Source organism: Cyanistes caeruleus, chromosome 3, assembly GCF_971803275.1.
Source record: "Cyanistes caeruleus chromosome 3, bCyaCae1.hap1.1, whole genome shotgun sequence".
Classification (NCBI taxonomy): Eukaryota; Metazoa; Chordata; class Aves; order Passeriformes; family Paridae; genus Cyanistes; species Cyanistes caeruleus.
In genome coordinates, this window is record NC_141703.1 from 50,635,208 (window position 1) to 50,644,978 (window position 9,771).

The following is a 9,771-nucleotide window of genomic DNA, read 5'->3' on the forward strand; positions in this document are numbered from 1 at the left end:
TGATTTTTCTCAATGCAAAGCTATTAATAGCTGGATCACTAGTGGGGGGCCAAATTCTGCCCTGAGGTAAATCCAGCACCATTTCACCAACTTCAAGGGAATTACTGTTTTACTCGGATCAGAACTGGGCTGTTAAATTATCGCTGCCCAGTTATTCATAGAACTGAACTAAATTATTTTTCTTTCCTTTTTTTTCCCTCTTGTTCTTCAAATATAGAAGTTAGCTCTAAATCACTAAACCAAACCTGTAGCATATGGGTGTAGTTTGTCCTCTAAGGAAAAGAGGAGAAAGAGTCTCTCTCTCACCCCTTGAGAAACGCCCACAGACCCCATTTGTGTCCACATGGTTCTCTCTCTATAAAAGCACAGGCAGGGCCTGACAAGACCTCAAATAAAATTCACATTGTCAGAAAACAAATGACATATGTAGGGTAAGAGGACAAAGGAAAGGCAAATATATTCAAATATTTAATGTACAAGGCTGCATATCTTTTGTCCTCCTCCCAAATCCAAAGTTTCCCAGATATTTGTTGCAAATATGTCACTAAGTACCACAAGGAAAGTTTGTGTGTGCTTTGATTCAGCTTTGGATTCTCTGAAGAATAAAGGAGTTTAGGTTTTGGGATCACTGTGCCCATGTACTGTCAGCCTGGTGGTGGCTCCTCATTCCTGTGAAGGGAGGGAACATGGAATGAACCCCGGTCTGTCCCCTCTTCTCAGTGAATTTACACCCACATGTTTTCAAGTGCCCTGCTATGTTTAAATACCTCATTATTAGGTAGCAATCATGTTATCTTTTTGCTATAACTTAGTTCCTTGTTTTGAACATGGATCACTGATATACTTAGACTGACGCTGATAACTAAATGCCAGGCTGAAAGGAAATTTGCCTTATACAAGGTAGTAAACTGATACACGTTGGTAGCATCTTTGAGAGAATGGGCATTAATATTTTTCTGTTGCACACAGAAACTTTGTGCCATGAGATAAGCTCTGCCTTCTCTGTATTATGAAGTTAAACTTTTTTATAGCACATTTTTTTTCAGTCTAGCAGCAAGAGAAGACCTCTTTTTCGTTGTTATCATCTTCCTTTCCTTTCCATCCTTCTGCATGCCTTCAGCTACAAATAGCAAAAGTAGTCTATAAAACCCCCCGAAATTCAAATTGGAGTATAATACCACACTGAGAGGAAATGTGATTTAATAACTTGTTAGCTTGGGAGTAGAAAAATTCATTTTCCAGCATTATTTTAGAGTGCTCGAGTGACCTTGAACAAATCCCTCTATCCCTCTCTTCGCCTAAATTCCCCATTTATATAACAGAAGCAATGATTTGTCTTTACTTGTCACTATAAGGATAAGTACAAAAACATTATAAAGCTCCAACTGAAACAAAAGAGAGTATCTGAGTAGCAGATGTTTGCAAAAGAGCAACTTAAATATCAAGTATACTCCTTGCTCCCTTGCTTCTCATCTCCAGAGTTTCAGAAACAGGAGTTAAGTACATTAGTTTCTCTCATTTATAGAGCTGGATGTTACCGGTAGGTTTATTAAAAATGGATATATATGACATAGGTTAAAATCAACACAAAAATTACTTAGGATATTTTATTCTTTGTCTGTTGTTTAAAACCCACTGCAGACAATATTTATCAAAACTGAACTGCAGGATTTACTCCCACTGATTAATTTACATACATGAAAAAAGCCCTTAAATGTGAAAAAGTATTTTTCAATACAAAAAGCCTATAGTAATCATCAAAACTACAAATTTGTAAACTGTAAACTATTTGAAAACAAAATAAAGATTTCCAAAACCTCATTAGCAGGGAGTCCTCTCATTGTTTAGCTGTAAAATGGGACAGGAGAATCCATGAGCCCACTGGGGCTGAACACAGTCTGTATTAATACAGTCTGTAACTATTTCATTATAGTTTGTAGCTACATCCCTTTGGAGGAGACTGTATATTTCAGAACATTATTACTATGTAGTCCACCAAAAACTGTTTGAAAGCTAAGGAAAATCCACCCTTGAAGTAAATAATACTGAATAATTATGCAGAGAAAAATCTATTGTGCAAGTGTAGAAATCTCAGATAAATACACAGGGTGTGCCCCAGTTACTACACAATGCTTCCAATCCAAATAGTGCCTTGCATTGCGTAGGGATTGTGAGACCTGCTAGGATGTATTTGTTGCCAATTATTTTTATGGGAAAGATCATTCTGCTATTGGTGCATTCACAGAATTCGTGCTGAGTTCACTCTGGAACTTGTGTTGTGACATTCTAAAACTTATATGAAACTCATGGTATGGAATTTGATATCCTTGAGCTTTTAAACTTATTTTTTTAAATTTCCATGTTGTGAAATATTTTCTGTACACCCTGTCAAACCAGTTCCTTAACTATAGGAGAGTTAATACTGTGATTTTTCAATAAGAAATGCTATGCCTTCTAAAATTATTCTTGTGTCTGTACTACACAATTGTTTTGTAAATGATACTGTACACACTGAAATTGAAGATAATAATATTTTACTACCCCAGAGACTAATGAATATGCTATTCTTGTGGCTGTTGTGCTGTTTACTGAAACACAGGTAAATGCTCTGACTTGTTACTACAATGTCTGTAAGCAATTAGTTGGGAACTCAAATAAAAAGCTTTAGTATCACAATCCATGTTATTCATTTCCTTTAACATTCCCTTCAGTTGTACATTGTGAAGAATTTTATCTAAGAAAAGATATGGGTCTGGGCTGCCTGCCAAGAGTTTTGGGTTCTTAACAGATTGTTTTTCCCTGTGGGGTCAACTCCCTTTCTGCTTAAGACGTCCACTTTTGTCTGTATTCCCTGAAACAAGTCACTTAGATGCCTAACTCCTATACATCTTGAGTGCTTAAAGAAAAGGCATGTTGGTAATGTTATCACCAATTGTTATCACCAGTTATCAACCATACTTAAATATAATGTCACACATTTCTAAATAATTCTCTCAATGCTATTCTCAAAATACCATTTATTGCTCCAAGTGCTTGTCAATCACTGCCCAGTCTCACACCTCATCAATGAAAAAAAGTGATTTGAGACATCAGGGAGCCATACAAGCACATGGGCTGTCTTATTTTACATGGAATTTCCCAGTAATTTTACATACAGAAATTCAGACATGGATCCACTCAGGCTCTCCTGTCTGAGCATTTCCCTGCTACAGTACAGGTTATCATAGATTTGGGCTGTAGCAAGCAGGATCATGGTGACCACAGCTGACCTTACCCTTGGGATTTAGTGATCATAATGTCCACACATAAGACAGGCATGATGCAATTTAGAACATGCATGCATTTGAAGTAGGTCACTTGAAGACATATTCACAGCCGGTCTTGGCATCTTTGCTCTTCACTGAGCTCAGGTATATGTGGAGACTTTTTAAACACCTGAAAGCTTTGCACATCTTCCCAAAACTGTTCTTCAGTACAGTTTTAGGAAGCTGAAGTGCAGTTTGTAGACAAAGTACTCTATATGATCTTTTTTGAATATGAAAGGAAAGATTTTATTCCCTCATGACATTTTTAGTTCCTTGGGGTATCCCTTCTTTGGCTACTGGTCAGAAAGAACGTGGCCTTCTGCACTTTCTGTGTCATGTCTGCTAACTTTGTGTGGATTGTCTATAATTTAATACACTGAAGATTTCCCTGGCTGTGTGTTCTTATTCACCTGAATAGGCACTGCAATGCCATCCACAGAAGAGGCTATGCTCAAACTTGAGCTTCCTATACATAAAGTACTGTAGCTGGAGAGTGTCTAAACATATGGACATGAGCTTGTGGTGAGAATATTCATCAGCTTTTTCTGTAGGCGCTGCAAAATTTATCTGTGTTTATGAATTTGAACACCTGGTGGATTATTTTTCCACAACTAACTGTTGTAAGGACAAGACTCAAAAGTCAAAAAAAGTAGCAATTTTAAAAAAACTGAGCAGGGAATAAAGGTACCTGTCTACAAGTCTTTGCTTCTACTTTGGAGAAGTATTGATGAAAATATTTTAAAACTGTTGAATATGCAACATTATGGAAAACATATTAATGAAATAATGCACATTTTCTGTGCCAAACAGTAAATTATGTAGTTTTTCCCTCAATATACTACTTAATATATTAACCAATAAACCAGGATCTGGGCAAAGTTTACAATGAAGGTGACTTCTCTTGAGAGAAATGTATTGTTAGTGCAAACATATAGATTTAGAACCTGAAGAACAAGTTTTCATTTCCTTCATTTGTGGATAACAACAAAAGAACTAGTTCATCTTTAATTTTTGAAAGATGAAAAACAAACCATGACAACCACTCATGGTACATAAATAGAACATCAATGATAAATTATAAAACAGATAATTTTCCTTAGTGAATAATGAACAACAAATACTGAAAAATTAACTATTTCATTTATGTTGATAGAAAACCTAAGAGCATACCAAACTAAGTTTCCTTGTTTGATCATCAGAAAATGAATGACAATTTCAACTTTCAAACTGATAATGGGTTCTGGCCAATTTGCAGTGTACCTTCTAGTGAAATTCAAGAAACATGTAACATATTGAATTATAGTGATCTTTCTGAGCTTCTGATTATACGGAAAGCTCATCTGCTTCTAGATGTGGTAACTGTATTCTTTTAAAAGTGTAAGTTTATCGAGATATTCAAATGCATAATGTCATTTAGTTTGAAGCTTGCATAATACTTTTATATGGAGAAAGAGCATATGCATCAATGCGCCGTAAGGCTATGTATAATTCAGGTGTGTGTACCTCTGATATTTTCATGTTTGGGGCATGCACACCAACTATATTTAAGGAATTTACAGCTCTAAAATGTTTTTCTTTGCAGGCCTTCAGGTTTATGTTTTAGTTAAGCAGCTTTCAGCACACCGTTTTTCAGCAGTACGATTTGAGTCCATGACACCTTGCCTCGTTTTTGTCTCTTTACACAGTGAGATGGTGCTGTAAGCAGTATAACCTGATGCTGTGTGGCCTACATTCAGAAAGTGTATATCCATATCAATTCCAAGACAAAGCTTTGCTCAGTGAAGGAGACAATTTCCGTAATGCATACATACATATACATGAATAATGTATTTCTGCACTTAATTTGCTACTTCTGCATATTCCTGCTTAGGCATGTTTGAAGAAACAGGACCCAAAAAATCCCTTCATCTCTCACAGAGGACAGTTGTTTCAGAAGAGGCAGGAGAGGGACACACATTTTCCCATCACCCAGTGAATGGTCCCACAGTGCTGTGCTGTTTTTTGTCAAAAGCTCCTTGCACATTTCCTACAGAGGCTTCTGACTTCCACTGCAAAGCCCTGCTATTTGTGTCTGGAAGCTGTGGGAGTTTGATGTTTCATAAAACTTTCACGTTTCATAATGCCGTACAGACATTGCAAAGCTTTTTGAGCCAATATTGGGGGGCCGTAAAATTTTATTGATCACTGACAAAATGCCCAATAATCTGCAGAAGGATTGAAGCAATATTTTAAAATTCTTTATTTTTATCTCTTTCCTGTTCCTTTTTGTCAACAATGACATTTTTTTTTCTTTATTTTGATCAGATGCCAGCTGAAAAAAATGAACAAAAAATAAACATATTTCTTAATTCTTTTTAGACCTGGCTACTTCATTAGGAGGTCCCTGCAATGTGTGGAAGATAACTTCCCAACACAGATGGTGACTAAGCTAACTAGGGAGGGCGCCTGACTCGATCTAGTGTTTACAAACAGAGAAGGACTGGTGGGTGATGTGAGGGTGATCTAAGTAGAGAGACTACTTACAGAGAGTAGACTTTGGCCAGTTTAGGAGTCTGGTTGGTAGAGTCACTTGGGAGGCAGTCCTGAAGAGCAAAGCAGTCCAGGAAAGCTGGACATTCTTCAAGAAGGAAAGTACAGGAGCAGGCCATATCCATGTGCTGAAAGATCAACCAGCAAGGAGGAACACTGACCTAGATGAATAGAGCTTTGTCTGGAACTCAGGAAAAAAAGGAGTTTATAAACTTTGGAAGAAGGGGAGGGTCACTCAGGAGGACTATGAGTATGCTGTGAAATTATGCAGAGAGAAAATGAGAAGATCCAAAGGCCAGCTAGAATTTAATCTGGTTATTGACATAAGAAACATTTAAAAAATGTTTCTATAAAGATGTGAGCAACAAAAGGAGGGCTGAAGAGACTCTCAGTTCTTTAGTGGATGCAGGAGGAGACATAGTGACAAAGGGTGAGGAAAAGGCTGAGGTGTTTAACGCCTTCTTTGCCTCAGTCTTTATTATTAGTCAGACCAGTTGTTCTTGGGGTTCCCAGCCCACTGAGGTGGAAGACAGCAATGGGGAGCATAATGAAGTTCACAGAATACAAGGGAAAATTGTCAGCAAGCTGCTACATCACACAGACACACACAAGTCTATGAGGCCAGAGGAGATCCACACAAGGGTAATAAGGGAACTGGCATAAGTGCTCGCCATGTCACTTTCAATAATTTACCAGAAGTTCTGCCTAACTGGGAAGGTCACAGTTTACTGGAAGTTAGCAAATGTGATGTGCATTTCCAAGAGCCTGAAGGGATGCAGGGAAGGAGGGACCAGTTTGACCTTAGTGCCATGGAAGGTCACAGAGCAGCTCATCCTGAATGCCATCACAAGGTATGTACAGACAACCAGGAGATCAGGTCCAGCCAGCATGTGTTCATGAAAGGCAGATCCTGTTTGACTAATTTGCTCTCCTTCACCTTCACAAGGTGAACTACTTAGTGGGGTAGGGTGTTGTCTACCCAGACTTGGCTAAAGACTTTGACAACTTTTCCCAGAACATTCTCCTGGAGAACCTCAGTACTCATGGCTTGGACAGATGTGCTCTTTTCTGGGTAAAAAACTGGCTGGATGGCCAGGGCCAGGAAATTGTGGTGAATGGAAGTAAATCCAGCTGGTGCCTGATCATAAGAGGGGTTTACCAGGACTCAGTATTGGATGAATATTTTTATCAATGATCTGGAAAAGGGAATGGAGTGCATCTTCAGTTTGCAGACAGAACCACCTTGGGTGCGAGTGTTGATCTGTAGAGGGTAGGAAGGTTCTGCAGAGGGATCTGGACAGGCTGGATCAATGGGCCAAGGCCAATTGTATGAGGTGCAACAAGACCAAGTACGAGGTCCTGCCCTTGGGTCACAACAATGCCATGCAGTGCTACAGGCTAGGGGATGAGTGGTTGAGAAGTTGTCTGGTGGAAAAGGACCGACAGGTACTGGTTGACAGCTAGCTGAACACGAGCCATGGGAATTGGAGATCTTACCTCTCTCTACAACCACTGGAAATTACAGCAAGCTGGGGGTCAGTATCTTCTCCCAAGTAATAGGTGATAGGAAAAGAGGAAATGGCTTCAAGGTGCCAGAAGAGGTATTGGGAAAAATTTCTTCATGGAAAGGGCAGTAAAGCATTAGGAAAGGCTGCCCAGGGAAATGGTGAAGTCATATCCCTGGAGGTATTTGAAAACCATGTAGATGTGGCACTTACAAACATGGCTGAGTGGCAGACTTGTTACAAACATTGTTTAGAGGTGCACTTGGCAGTGCTGTGTTACTGGCTGGATTTGATAATCTTACAAGGTTTTTTTCAATCTAAACAAGTCTGTGATTATTTATTGTCTGTGAATAAACCCATGAATGGTACTGGGCACAATTTGGCCTATATCCTTGCAGTTCTATCCTAAATAAAGCAGACCTCAAAAACATATGAGCATTTAAATACCAGTACTTTGAGCACAGGCTGAACTGAAATGCAGTTTTTAAGTGCACACAGTCTTTCAGCTCGTTTCCTGAAAGAAATGTGGCTGCCTGGTAGATAGGCTACCACTATCAGTTTATGTAATTTCTGTCTCTCCAGCCCAGATCTATTTTTCTTTCCTTCAAAAATATGACATGAACAGAGAAACTCCCTAGTATTGCCAAGGTTCAAGGCAACAAATATTTTACAATCATCTAAATCAATCAACTTAAATTTTGCCTGCAATGGGAACTCCCCCTACTGAAGTCAAGTGCCTTGGTTACATAGCGCTGTCCTCATGCTGCAGTTTGGAGGCGGATCCCCCAATTTCCCTGCTTACAGTGCACAAATCCATTTACGCCATGGCATGATTTGAAGACAAATTTCTTTTCAGATTAAGTTCAGAGCAAAGGAGAATATCTTAAACTTCAAACATTGGAGTTGCAAAGATTCCAGCCAAACTAGCTGTGATCTACATACACTCTCCCACAGTGCAAACCCCTGGCTAAAAGCAGTTGTGATGAGTTCCATCTGACAAGAGTCTTATGTCTGTGAAGCCAAACAAATGGTTATTTCACAAAATCAGAATGGATTTTGAATTTAAACTTCTAGTTAAATGAAATATTTTTTCTTGGAGCTCTTAAACAAGACAGAACCTCTTGAAAATGCAGATGCTTCTTTGAGAAGGAAACTAATTTTTGTATTATGTAAAGTGGAAATCCCCTCACTTACTCACCGTCTTCAGGAAATGTACAAGTTCATTTTAGAAATATATGTGTTCTTCAAAATGTTGGGGAAATTGTCACTTGCTTCAATTTTTATTATTTTCCTATTTATGTATATTAATTCCTTTCCTTCATCAGACTGCCTTTGGCTTATTGTCATGCAGAGTCATTCATCTACAGGTACCTCTCCGTAGAGTTTGGCTGTTGCTTTTTTTTGTGCTGACTTGTAGCATGCATCCACTCACAGGAGAGAAAATGCAGTGCTTTAAAGATCCTCTGAGTGGAGCTCAACCACAGTCTACCAGAAACATAGGATCAGGCACTAGCACCTTGGTGCAAGGTCACTCCAATTCCTTCCCTCTGTTTTTTCTCTCTATTTTATCCCAATGGGAATTCAACAATACAATCTTGAGTGGAGTCTTCAGACTATACCATTAGCTTATTGAGTAACTGCACCTACTTTTAAATTTTAATGATGCATTTTTAATGTGATAAATGTATTATACTTCAACGGTTTTATATGCAGGTCGAATAAACTATGAGTTTTGTTACTCTTCAAATATTACTTTCCTAGGAACATCCTTATAATTGTATAGCTTATGTAGTTGCACATGTTCCTGGTAGTCTGAAAATGGCTCTGCTTCTGTACCAGTGAACAAAAGGCACTTCTGAGTGCAAATGCTAGTTAATATTTTTGTTAACTTGACATTTTGTTTTAATTGAGTTGCTGGAATGTGTTTGCGATATAAATAAGGTACTAACCAGATAGTAAAGGCAGAGTTTGACAGCTGTCATAAATAATAGTTACTGATTTTATATAGAGAAGGGGGTGATTATAGTGAAAAATAAGAATTTTACTTTTTAATGTAACTACCAAATGTAATTGACCACCAAAAGACTGAGGCACAAGATACTAATATAGGAGTTTGCTCAGAAAATTGATATGTATAAATAAAAACATTTGTATGTTGTTAGTTTTGTTTTGCTCTTTCAAGTAAAGTATATTTGACTTAAAAAATATTCCCAAATAATTGTTACTGAGTAGACTGTTTGTTTAATATAGAATGAATATACTTTATCACAATTTTCTACGCCCTACCTTGTCAGATTCATTAGTTGTGACCTAGAGTACTTCTGCATGGTTCAAATTAGTTATTTGGACTTTTTGCGGATTCTCAATTGTTGATTCTCTTTTAAGAGTTTTAATAAATATTCCACAGGGATAAAAGTTCTGTCTTCTGGACA